This window comes from Rhineura floridana, chromosome 5 (genome assembly GCF_030035675.1).
Source record: "Rhineura floridana isolate rRhiFlo1 chromosome 5, rRhiFlo1.hap2, whole genome shotgun sequence".
NCBI classification, from domain to species: Eukaryota; Metazoa; Chordata; class Lepidosauria; order Squamata; family Rhineuridae; genus Rhineura; species Rhineura floridana.
In genome coordinates, this window is record NC_084484.1 from 187,902,439 (window position 1) to 187,915,252 (window position 12,814).

At 54.1% G+C, this 12,814-nt stretch overlaps 1 protein-coding gene across 7 annotated transcripts in view; it reads right to left on the reverse strand.

The window, feature by feature from the left end:
- FHIP1B (FHF complex subunit HOOK interacting protein 1B) overlaps positions 1-12,814 on the reverse strand; it is a 31,700-nt gene that overhangs the window by 12,268 nt on the left and 6,618 nt on the right. Inside the window, exon 1 of one of the 7 annotated variants that reach the window (XM_061629272.1) lies at positions 10,764-11,004. The exons of the other annotated variants lie outside the window; for them this stretch is intronic. The gene's annotated coding sequence lies outside the window, so the exon portion shown is untranslated. Of the gene's footprint in view, positions 1-10,763; positions 11,005-12,814 lie in introns of those variants that run through there. 7 annotated transcript variants of the gene reach the window in all.

Genomic DNA, 12,814 nt, shown 5'->3' on the forward strand with positions numbered 1-12,814 from the left:
CCCACGCCCCCTCAGTGCGCCTGCCGGGGGGCACATGCCAGCCCCCCTTATCCTTGGCAAACTGAAGCAAAAGGGACTCTCCTGTGGACTCCACACACCCACGCATGCACTTCCCTTTCTGTTGCTGCAGAGGAACCTCCAGCTCCAACAGAGAATGACGGAAAGGTATGAGACCTCAGCAGAAATGCACAAGCACACACACCCCTTCCTCTCTGGCAAGCCCCTCAGCTGGCAAAACCCTCTCCCTCCCTCCTTCCAAGCCTCAACAGACTCCCACTTCGCAAGGAGACCGGCTCCCTTCCCCAGCTCAGGGCTCTCTTTCTCCTTCCTTGGCCGTCTCACCCCAAAATCTCCTTCCCTTGCGACCCTGAGCCACACACTGCAAAAACTGCCGCTTTCATTCTGCGCTCATCCCCCAGCAATGCCCCCAAAGTCTTCCACCTGCTTTCTTCCAATTCTTTCTTTGAAACTCCCCCAAAGCCCCACACTCACTCACCCCCCCAGCAGTTTCCCCTTCTCTCCTTAAACCTTTTGTTAAAACCTTAAACCTTTTTTAAAAAACAAATAGATGTTTTTAAAGCTTTTTTAAAAAATGTTTTTAATTGTTGTTTTGTTTTAATATATTTTAAAGTCTGTTTTTATGATGTGTTAAAGTGTTTTTAGTGCTTTTGTTTGCCGCCCTGGAAGGAAGCGTGGGATATAAATCTAATCAAAGAAACAAGTAAGTAAAGGAAGCAACCGCTTCCCTTCCTTCACTCTCTCCTTCCACCGCAACCTAGTTTCTGTAAGTCTTCCCAGACATACCTCTAGAACATGAGTTTTAACTTTAAGCCAATAGTTATAGTGTGCTCTTTCTTGATTCTCTTCAACATCTTAAATAAGCATGCTAATTCCCTTTCTGAGACAATAAAATTTACTTCTGATCTAGCCTTGCTCCTTGTAAATCCTTGGGGGTGCCAAATTCTGGGGTGTGTTCAGGTCTCAACGTCAAAAGATCCCAAAAGTGGGGTCAGGGAGAACTGCAGCCTTGCACTCCAAACTGAACACTTCCTAAATGGGACCACTCCCAGCCTGAGTGTGCAATGCACCTCTAAACGCCCAGGAACACACTGCATTTCCCCAGATAGGATTCCCTGGCACTGGAGCTCCCACCCAGAAAGTGGCATTGGGTTAGTTGTAAAATAATCACAAAGGGGAGTTCAACAAAAAGCAGGCAAACTTCATAAATAAATAGAGAAAGACATACATAGTTTGGCCCTGCTACAAGACACAACATTTTCACAACCAAAGCCCACTGACTTACGAAAGGGAGTAAAACAAGGGGACTCTAATGCACAATCAGGGGGTGATTATGGGATGACCATTTTGCTCTGCAACGGCATCCTCAAGACACACTCTCTTATAGAATCATAGAATAGTAGAGTTGGAAGGGGCCTATAAGGCCATTGTTGGGTTTGGACCTAACACCATCAAGTCCAACCCCCTGCTCTTTTTAGAAGCTTGCTACACTGCACGCAGGTGACAGCCGGGTCCTTGGAATGCTGCACTTCCAGTACCTGGGCGTACGGTCCTTCAAACTGCAGGCAGGCCGCAAAGACACACCGAGGCTGCCGTGATGACTAGCGGGGCTACAGTTGGCAACCCACGACCAGCAGGCAGCGTCAAGTGCTCCTGTGCCCCCCTTGCAGCGTAGAAGGGCAGCCGTGTCCACCTAGCACAGACGGGCATATGCCACAGTAGGCCTCCGGAGTCAACCCTGGTCTTCAGAAGGCCTCGCGTGGGTCCAAAGGCCTAAGCGTGCCGTCAGCTTTCACTGCAAGGGAAACATCGCCATCGATGATGCAGATTATTATTATTATTATTATTATTTATTAAATTTATATACCGCCCGACTAGCTATAGCTCTCTGGGCGGTGAACATGGCAAAACAATAAATGACACAATATAGTACAAAAATAATGCAATCTAAAATCAGTACAATAACATTTTTAAAATTAAATCAATTTAAATTAAAATGCTTCAGAGAATAAGGTTTTGACCTGGCGCCGGAAGGAGAGCAGAGTCGGCGGCAGGCGTACTTCCTCGGGGAGACTGTTCCATAGTTCGGGGGCCACCACTGAGAAGGCCCTAGATCTTGTCATCACCCTCCGGGCCTCCCTGTGAGTTGGAACCTGGAGGAGGGCCTTCGTAGCAGAACGTAGTGCATGGGCCGGTTCATATCGGAAGAGGCGTTCCGCAAGGTATCGTGGTCCCGCACCATATAAGGCTTTATAGGTTAATACCAACACTTTGAATCTGGCCCGGAAACATATCGGCAAGCAGTGCAAGCTGGCCAGAACAGGTGTTATATGCTCGGACCGCTTGGTCCTTGTTAGCAGTCTGGCTGCCGTGTTTTGCACTAGCTGTAGCTTCCGAACTGTCTTCAGAGGTAGCCCTACGTAGAGCGCATTGCAGTAATCCAAACGCGAGGTTACCAGAGCATGTACCACTGATGTAAGGTCCTCTTTACTCAAATAGGGACGTAGCTGGGCTACCAACCGAAGTTGGTAAAACGCATTCCTTGCCACCGAGGCTACTTGAGCCTCAAGTGAGAGGGAAGAGTCTAAAAAGACTCCCACACTACGAACCCGCTCCTTCAGGGGGAGTGTAACCCCGTCCAGGACAGGGTATATATCCACCATCCAATCAGAGAACCCGTCCACCAACAGCATCTCAGTCTGGTCTGGATTGAGCTTCAGTTTGTTAACTCTCATCCAGTCCTAATGGCCTGGGATCCGAGGTCCTCAAGGGCTGCTTACTCCCAAGCAGACCTGCTGGGCCTTTGCAATCTGCCTCGGAGGCCACAAGAGACCCACCCCGTGAGCTGGGGGCGGAGGGGAGGGGCCCTTACAGGGGATCCGCAATGCTTCCTCCAAGTGAAATCTGCCAGCTTTTTCTAAGCTCCTTCCACCAGAAATCAAAACGAATTTATTGCAGGAGGGTTCTACTGCTGCCAATGAAAGAGATGTTGCTGCCGTGGGTGCAGGGGTATTTTAGTCCTCAAAGCAGTACATCATTTTTAAAAATATTGTTCCCCTTACTCTTCCACAGTGCAGGTTTTGCTTCTATTTTTTACTACTGTATTTGATTTAGTTCTACACCACCTTTTCCAAGCACAGCCGAAGAAGAGCAGGGTGTCAACAAGGTGCAAGTTACGTTCATCTTCTTCCCCTTGAAAACGGGTGCGGGGACCGGCCTGGGAGCTCCCCTTGAAAGGCAGAACGAGAGGCGACAAGGCCGCCGACGCCACCTCCCTGCTCAACAAAGTGATCGTGTTACAAACAAGCAGAAGGCCAAAGGCCAACAGGCCAACGGATCCTTGGCAACAAAAGAGAAGGAGCAGCTGCCTTTGCAAGGATCAGGCAAGCCCTGCCTGGCTGGGAAATGTGCTCCCATTCCTTGCTTCCAAGGGTGGCTTCCCTCACGCAGCAGACCTCGCCAGGGCGTTTGTCTGTATCCCAAACATGTCCTTCCCGGCCAGATAAAGAAACCAGAGGGACATCCCCCCATGAGGAAAGGCTGCCCGTTACCCGCAGCTCATTGCTTCTGCCTTTCCTGCAGTAAAGAAAGCAAGCCCTCCGTTCACAAAGTCCTGCAACTTGGGCTGTCTCTGCATTACGACACCGACGGCTGCCACAAACTGCCTTGGGTGGCAGATCCAGGCTTGACAGCTCTAACCCTCCTGTGCATTTTCCACAGGGCCGGCCGCATGACCACACCACTCCTGAGCTCCAGCGGCCCCTCCACAGCCCAGGCGGGCACCTGCGGGAAGCAGCCGGCTCTTCCTGCCTTGCCTGGGTAGCGTGTTGCTGTCGTCCTTCACGCGAGCCTCGTTAGGGGCGAGGGAAGGCTGTCAGCAAAATGAACAGGGCCCCTGGCTCAGTCCTTGGCAGCCTCTTCAGGGGGGCTGGGACTCTGCCTGTAACTCTGGAGAGCTGCTGCCAGTCAGTGCAGACATTACTCCGCTGGATGGACCAAGGGGCTGACTCAGCATCAGGCTACCTCCTAGAGCCCTCCACTCCATGGAGAACGAGGCGGCCCATGGCTACTAGCCACAGCGGCTATGCTATGCTCTGCCTCCACCAATGGGATGCCTCTGAATGGCGCCTGCAGCCTACTGGCTGGCCACTGTGGGGAAACTGGGACGCTGGTAGTACTAGATGGGTCCCTTTGCCCTTCTCATGCCCTCTGGAGGCTGCTTGCGTCTTCCGCCGCTCCAGAGCGGCCAAGCGGGCACAGCTTCCACCATGTGCTGTGCTGGGTGCCATGGCTGGCTGGAGCACATCCTGGGTCCCCTGAGGGGAGTGGCTCAAAGGACTGGAATCCACCAGGGAGAGCGCACGTGGGCTCCAAAAATGCTTCCCCCTTCACGGGCAGCGAGAGTTCGGTAACCAGTTCAGGACCAGGTTATTTGAGGGGGCCCTGCTATGGCAAACCTGCCTGGGCCTCAAGATCAGCCTCTGATGCACTCTGCCTATTTCGCGAGAGTAGGCCCCTCAGACGGATGATCACCAGAGGCAAGGCCTTCCCAGTCATGGCCCCTCGCAACTCCCTCCTGAGGCAGGAAAGCATGCAGCTTGCCTTGATTACCTCAATATGGGCCCTGAAGGCCTTTATTCTTGGCCGTCTCCCCATTTCGGGATTTAACTGCTGTTTTTAAACTCTTCCTGCTTGGCTACTTGCCTTTATATTTTACTGCTGCTATTTTCAGATGTTTGATAGATTGCAGTGTTGTGGTTTCTAATTGTGCTACGAATGGATTTTATGTTTTTAAACATGTTGCGAGGCCCACCTCAGGAGGGCTAATCCCTAAAAGATGGCCCTGTAACATCAAAATAATTAAAATTCTCATACATCCAGGAATGACACGGAGGTTCACGAAGAGGACGGCATCCCTGCATCTCCCCGCCCCCCAGCTTTCCAAATTGCAGTTACAGACAAGAGTTGGAAAAGATCCAAAATCACCTCCAAAATGCTCTGTGGAGAGAGAGACCCTGCCCTCTCCAGCTGCGCCCTGGGCCCCCTTGGGTGCACAAGGGGGCCTTGCTTCCCCCAGGTGTGGGGCTGCCGTTCTTCTTTGGGGGTCATGACGTCAGGCTCTCTGGCTCAGAACTGGCTTCCCACCCCCTCGCCGTGCATTCCCATCCCAAAGCCAGACCCCGTTTTGAGGGCAGAGAAGCCCTCCCCACATGAGGGGAGGGGAGGTCTGGGACTACAGAGAGCCGGGCAGAGATGCTGCCTGCCAGCTCAGCCTCCCTTCACCACCACTCGCCCTCTGCCAGCACAGGGACGCTCAGGTGTGCCTGCCAGCTGCCCCAGGTAGATCACAGTCCACATCCAGCAGCATGCGCCACTCATGCGCAGCTCAGAGTCCACTGGCAGGGCTCCGCCAGCATCTCTTTTCTGCCTGTTGCCACTCATGGTGACAGTGGCAAGCGCCAGCTGCCCACGGGGGGGGCACTTCCCCTCCCCACACCCCCTCTGGAAGGCAGCCTCCATGGCCAGCTCTCTTTCCCCAGAGACACTCACCTGCTGCCCCCAACAGGGAGACAGAGAGAGGGAAGGAAGGAACGACTGAGCCAGCCCAGAGAGTTGGCAGCCAGAGACGGGAAGGCGGAAGAGTCCCACGGCAGCATCCCCAGAGCAGCTGCGCCCCTCCCCTCCACCTGGACTCTGCCCCTTGCATGAGAAGAGGAGGGCCGGGCAAGGCCAGGAGGAGGCAGCCTCTTCCAGACAGCAGCGGAACGGCACTGGGCCCTTGCAAGGGCTGGGCACGGAGCAGCCAAGGGCTGGGCAGGCAGGCACTGCACCCCGTCCACCAAGATCCCAGCAGGGAACAGCCGCTTCCTGGCAGGGAACCCAACAGGCAACACCTAACGCTGCCAGAGGCGGCATGCACTTGGAGGACGCTCCCCACTCTGGCATGTCAGCGCTGGGCTGGGCACTGGCACAGGGAACCCCTTCACTCCCCCACAGCCCAAGGGAGGAGGGACCTGGGCCTCTCCCCAGGGCCAACACGGCAGCCCCCAAAACATCAGTGCGGTGGCTGGACTGGCACCACAGAGGGCACCTGGCCAAAAGCCTTGCCCACAAGACTCTGTTATGCCCCCGCCCGGCAGGATGGCTGCAAGCAGGAAGGCCTGACGGCAGGGACACCCTCCTCCTCCTCCTCTCCCAGGCCAGCAGCCAGCAGTCCCGTCCCCCCCAGTATCAGGGCACTGGAAGGCAGCCTGTGGCTCAAGCGGGGAAGCGGGTACAGGCCTCCTCCCAGCCTGCCCAGCTGGGGGCCCTCCCCACAACACAAGGGCAGATAGCTCAGTCAGCAGGGCTCATTCAAGGGCAGGCTGCTGCCTGGGCCACAAGGTCAGAAGCAGAAGCTACCGGGCAGGGCTGTCCCTGCCCAGCACCCACTGGCAGCTGCAAGGCTCAGGGTGGGGGGCAGGCCTGCCCCAGCACCCTCGCCCCATGATGCTAATCCCCAGCCCTGGCCGGTCTCTCTCGCCACCGATCCAGCCAGCAACATCTGCTGCCACTGACGTCCGAGGTGCAGCCCCTGCACTGCATGCAGAACGTTCCTGGTTCAATCCCCAAAGCAGCTCCAAGCGAGCGAGGAGAAACTCCTCCTGAAGCCCTGGAGAGCCACTGCCAGTCAGTGTAGACAGCACTGAGCCAGGTGGAACAGCCGCAGCAGCTGGATCAGGCCAAAGGGGGCCCCTCCAGCACCCCTCCTCACAGGGCCAACCAGATGCCCCAACAGGAAGCTCACAAGCAGCAAACATGAGCGCAGCAGCACTTGTGGTCCCCACATGTGACCGCCAGCAACCGGTGCTCACAGGCAGGAAGCAGTACTGCTGTGCACAGTTCTGGCTGCTCATCTTTCCTGCAGAAACGCAGGTGCTGGTGACATCCGGATGATGCTTCTGCCACATGCTCCAGGCAGGGCTGCTTTGGAAGAAGAGCAGCTGGACTGTTCAGCCGACACAAAGCACAGCAGCTGGACTCCCAGCAGGAGCCCCGTTGTCAGATTGCGTAACACCAGTACACACTCCAACTTCACCACCTCAGTGCTGCTCTTGGCCTTCAAAGCCTTAAGCTGAGGGTGGAGGCCCTGAGCCCTCCCCCAGGTATTGCCACTCAAACTCTCAGCAGCCAATGGTCAGGGATGATGGTGGGTTGTTGGGAGTCCAGGAACATCTCAAAGGCCACCGGTTCCTCATCCCCACCCTGGGAAGCCTGGGATAAGCATGGGACCAAGACCAGGCCCCTCTCCAGGGGAGACAGGGCACAGCCAATGCACCAGCTAAAGTTGGAAAAAAGGGCTCTGGGCGACCACCTGCAGCTCCCCCAAGGCAGGCACCTGAAGTCTCAGGGGGGATGTGCAGCCACACCCAAGACAGGCTGCACACCAGCATTCGCCAGATGCACACTTCATTTACAGTAGGGCCCTGCTTCACGGCGCTTCGCTAATGCAGCGGTCTCAATTAGAGGAAATTAGACTAAACCCCCACTCATACGGCGCTTGTTCCACTTTTACGGCGGTTTTCAGGCGTCGCACACCATTCTATTCAATCAGTTCCACTTTTCAGTGGGGGTCCGGAATGTTAACCCACCGTATGAGTGAGGCCCTACTGTATTTTAAAACACGCATAACCACCTCTTACAACGGCATCAAGGCAGTGCATGTATGCCTGGAATACAGCGACTGAAGGATATAACTTGTTCCAAAAGAACAGAAGGAATAAAAAGGGAGGTGGAGTCGCGCTATATGTTAAAAATATATATCCCTGCACAGAAATACTGCAGGATGAGCTTGGTAGCTCCACTGAGAATATCTAGATTAAAATTAATGGAGCAAGAAATAAAAGGAACATGGTGGTTGGAGTCTACTACCGACCACCCAGTCAAGGAGAAGACGAAGGTAACACCTTCACAAAGCAAATTGCCAATGTTTCAAGGAGGCATGAGGTAGTAGTAATGGGGGACTTCAATTATCCTGATATCAGTTGGGAGACAAATTCTGCTAAACACGGCCCCTCCAAGAAATTCCTGACTTTGTTGGAGATAACTGTCTCCTACCGAAAGTGAAGGAAGCAACCAGAGGATCAGCTATCCTGGACTTGATTCTAACCAACAGAGATGACTTGGATGAAGTGGCAGTTATGGGAACTCGGCGGGAAAGTGACCACGCTATACTTGATTTTAATGGAAGCAAAAGCTGAGAGTAGCCATACGTGTACCCTGGACTTCAGGAAAGGTGATTTTAATAAACTCAGAACAATGGTAAGGTTCTGTGGCAAGCCACCCTAATGAGAAAAGGAGTCCAAGGTGAGTGGGAGTTTCTAAATGAGGAAATTCTAAAGGCACAATGGCAAACAATTCCAACAAGGAAAAAGGGGGCAAAACAGCAGAAGAAGCCAATGTGGCTTCACAGAAAGCTTAGAGATGACCTGAAAACAAAAAAGGACACATACAGGAAGTGGAAAGAAGGCCAGGCCAGAAAGGAAGAGTACAGGCAGGTATCACGGAATTGCAGGGATGGTGTCAGGAAGGCTAAAGCTGAGAATGAGCTGAGGTTAGTGAGAGATGCTAAATGCAACAAAAAAGCTTTCTTCAGGTACATCCATCGTAAAAGACAGAGAAAAGAAATGGTGGTTCTGCTACTCGATGAGGATGGCAAACTGATAACAGATAAAGAAAAGGCAGAAGTGCTCAATTCTTACTTTGGCTCAGTCTTCTCCCAAAAGAGGGTCTATGACCTTCCTGATAAATGTGACATTGAAGGGGTAGGATTGCAGCTTGAGAGTGATAGACAAATGGTCAAGGAATAGCTAATCACTTTGAATGAGTTCAAATCTCCAGGGCCCAATGAACTGCATCCTAGAGGCTTGAAGGAACTGGCTGAAGAACTCTCAGAAACACTGTCTATTATCTTTGCGAAATATTGGAGAGTGGCCAGATGACTGGAGGAGGGCTACTGTCCCAATCTTCAAAGAGAGAAAAAAGAAGGAACCGGGGAACTACAGACTAGTTAGCCTGACATCGATCCCTGGGGAAATTATGGAGCAGCTTATAAAGCGGTCAGTCTGCAAGCACCTTGAAAACAATGCAGTGATTACTAGAACCCAACATGGATTTATCAAGAGCAAATCCTGCCAGACTAATCTTATCTCATTTTTTGATTGGGTAACCTCCCTTGTAGACTGTGGGAATGCTGTGGACATAATATATCTCGACTTCAGCAAAGCTTTTGACAAAGTGCCTCCTCTCTGGAGATGCTGAGGACTGAATTTGGGACCTTCCCCATCTCCACCACCTCCACTCATCCAACCAGGGGCCTACTTGGAGGGCGAGGGCACGCAGGAGCAAGTAGGACAACTACTCTGCCCTTCAGATGCTGCCTTAGACAGAGTCAGATCGTGGGTCCATCAATCCCAGGATCGTCTCCCCAACGCCTGTTCAGGACTTCTGACTGAGGGGTCTCTCTCAGCCCTACCTGAAGATGCCACTGTGGGGTTGAACATAGGGCCTTTTGCATGCAAAACAGGTGCTCTGCCACAGAGCCACAACCCATCCCCAAGAGGCCAGCCAGGGCATTGTGCCAACTTCATGGGAAGCAACTGGGGTTTTGTGGCTAGACCACGTTGGGAGTTTTAGGTGGTTTCTCTTATGGGGTCCCTGAAAGACACTGCCCAGATGGACAAGAAAGAAAGAAATAGAAGAGGAGGCCCACAGCCCAGCCCATCCTTCCTTTATCAGAACCAAGATGCATCGAATTGGACTATTACCCTCCAAGACTCTCCGATTTAGGAAGGCATTTTTATCAGGCCTTTTCGGTGCTTTACACCCACAGGGAGTTGTCACAATGGAAGGAGAACATCGGCAGGGGCTGATGATGGGACTTTGCAGTCCAAAACATCTGGAGAGCATCAGGCCAGGGAAGGCTGGCCAGGTAGAGCTCAGGGTCACCAAGTGAAGCCAACTGGCCAGAGAGGCAAAAGGAAGACCTTCGTCCAACATGCAGAACTAAATGTCCATAATTAATCTGCCACAAGACATGGCAATAGTAGACCCCTGGCTGGGATAGCTTCAGGCAAATCCACAGAGGAAGAGGGGAAGGTCTACCAGCTGCAACTGCCCACAACATCCTTTGGCAGCACATGTCCCCAGGCAGTGCAGAGCTGTGCTCCTCCACAGCTGAGCTCTGATTACTCCTCTGCAGGTGGCACGAGAGGACTGTTGCACTCATGCCCCCCTGCGCCTGGTTGGCTACTGCAGGAAATAAGACGCTGAAGCGAGTGTGTGCCTGTGACCTGCATCACCAGCCAGGCTCTCTTCAGAAGTTCTCAAGCTATTTCCTCATTTTGGCCAAGGTCAGCACTCGGCTTAAAAGCAATCTGCTTACTTTGGGAAAGAGCCGGCAGAGGAGCCATCAAACCAGGCAGCTTGGCCTGTTGGCAACATCACAGAATAGCAGAGGGGGAAGGGGCCCATAAGGCTATCAAGTCCACCCCCTTGCTCAGTGCATGTCTGCTGTGGGCAATGAGGAAGGCCTCCCTCCTCCACTGATGCCAAGAAATAGGGAGGGAGATTGAATCCAGCCAGCCGCTCCCCACCCCCCCCCATCAGGTTTGGCAGGAATGGCACTCTCTCTTCTCCCCCCCCACCTCAAGTGACCAATACTAGCAAGCTGCAGTTAGAAAGGCAGAACAGGCGGCCTCGGATACCTTGAATTTCCCTCCCAGCAACTCGCCAGAAGCCTCGTTTTTCCCAACAGGGCGGGAAGCTCGCTAAATACCTTCCCTTTCCAAACTGCATTCTCTGCTCCGAGCCCCAATCCCCTCGTGATCAGCCCTCCAGCTCAGGAGCCTTCTCCTCCACAGCCACAGCCGTGGGGCTGGGAGGATTTGGGTCAGGAAACGGGGGTGGGGAGGACAGGCAGTTGAAACACTCCCTCCCCACAGCCACCCTCTCCCTCCTCCGATTTCCATTCACCACCCTCAGCTGCTCTGAACTCCCAAACACCCTGCAGGAGATCCAATCCCATCTCCTCTAGGTCTAAAATTGGACACTTGTCTAAGAACTCCCCTCCCAGACGGCAAAAGGCAAACTCAGGCCTGTGCAAGGCATGCCACGGGCAGAACCTGGGAGTCTGCCGTGGGGCAGGGTCTGCCTCTCCCCTCTCCGAGGCTGCTTGCGGATTGTGCTGGGAGGAATGCAGCCTCCTCAGAGCATGCATTGTGTTGGGGGGGGGGCTCAAGCAATTCCCCTCTAGCACAGAAGCTGAGGACCTGGAAGGACCCAACACGTACCTCCCCCCCCCGAGATAGAAGATCCAGTGCACAGAGGAAAGGCCTACACCAGACTCAAGCCAGGAGGCAAACACTGCCTGGGGGGGCAGGGAACTCCAGGCCTCATCAGCCACATCCTGAGGATGGGCACAACCTAGCAGCCCTGGAGCACTCCCAGCGAGGGTGCTGGGGGCACAACTACCAGCCTCCTCCACTGCCCCCTCCATCATCTCACTACAGAGCCAGCCAGCCAGCGTACCCAACTTCGAGGAAAGGGTGGGGAAGAAAGAAGAGCTCTTCGGTGATAGGCAGGACTCCTGGGTTCCAGCGAGAGAGGTCTACTGCATGACAATATGCTGCTTCTGCCTCCCCCCGCACCTGCCAAAGGCCAACAGGGATCGGATGGTCCCCCCAGACACAAAAGGGCCCCAGAGATGATCTGCTGCCCTCCCTCCCCAGCACACACCAGGAAGAGGAGGAAGCAGGGAAGATGTTTGCAGAAGCTGAGCCCGCCCAGGCCTGGAACGCCAAACCCACAGGAATTCCGGCACATTCCAAAGCCGCTTGCCTGGGCTTGGGGCCAACAAGGCCTTGGCTTTAGGCTCTGGTGGCAAAAACAGGAGCGTTCCCAGGAGTTTGCCCCCTCCCTGTCAGGGGAGAATGGAAGACGCTCTGCCCGTTTGCAGAGACACTCCTGCCTCCCTCCTGAGGCTGAGCTCTGGCATTCAGAAGGGTCAGCCCGGCAGTCAGAGAGTGGCTCCCGCCCACAGACTGCTCCTCCTCTGGCAGGATGCAGCCCCGGTGATCTGGACGGAAAAAGCTGGGGAAGCCCCAGACCTCATGGAGGGTTATGCCCCTGTTGAAGGAAAAAACTTTCCAGATCAAAGATTGTGCTCCAAAGGATAGAGGTTTATTGATCAATGCCCCCTGCTGTGGAAACATTAAGCCACAGGCGTTCTGCTGAGGCTGGTGCACTGAGCAAGGGCAGAAAGGGACACAGAGGGCCCCCGTGAAGCAGAAGTGTGAGGAGAGAAAGAAAAAAGGGGGGAGGCAGGCAATGGGGCTGCCCTAGAGGCCAGCCTCTTGCACCGAGTGCCAGGATCAGTCCCTTCTTGCTCTGCCTGAGCACCCCCCCAGAGAGACCTCCACAGCCCTTACATGCCCCAGAGGCCCCTGCAGTCCGCAGGTGAGCTTCTCCTGCAGGTTCAAAACATCTCACCACAAGCCAGCTCCACAGCGACTTGGGGCAGGGCCTTCAGCACAGCTGCCCCTCTTCTGAAGACCAGCATCATCCCCGAGTGCCGAGATACGACAGGCGCATACTAGCTGCAGTCTCCGGAAATGACTGGGGGGGAAAGCTGTTCCAACAGGCTTCCCAGCTGGATGAAGAGGTCTCTGCCACGCCAGGCATCAGTTTTGTATTGTTGTTAAAGTTACCTGCTGCTGTTTTCTACATTTTCAACTCTCTTTGCTAAAGCTGTTTTTAT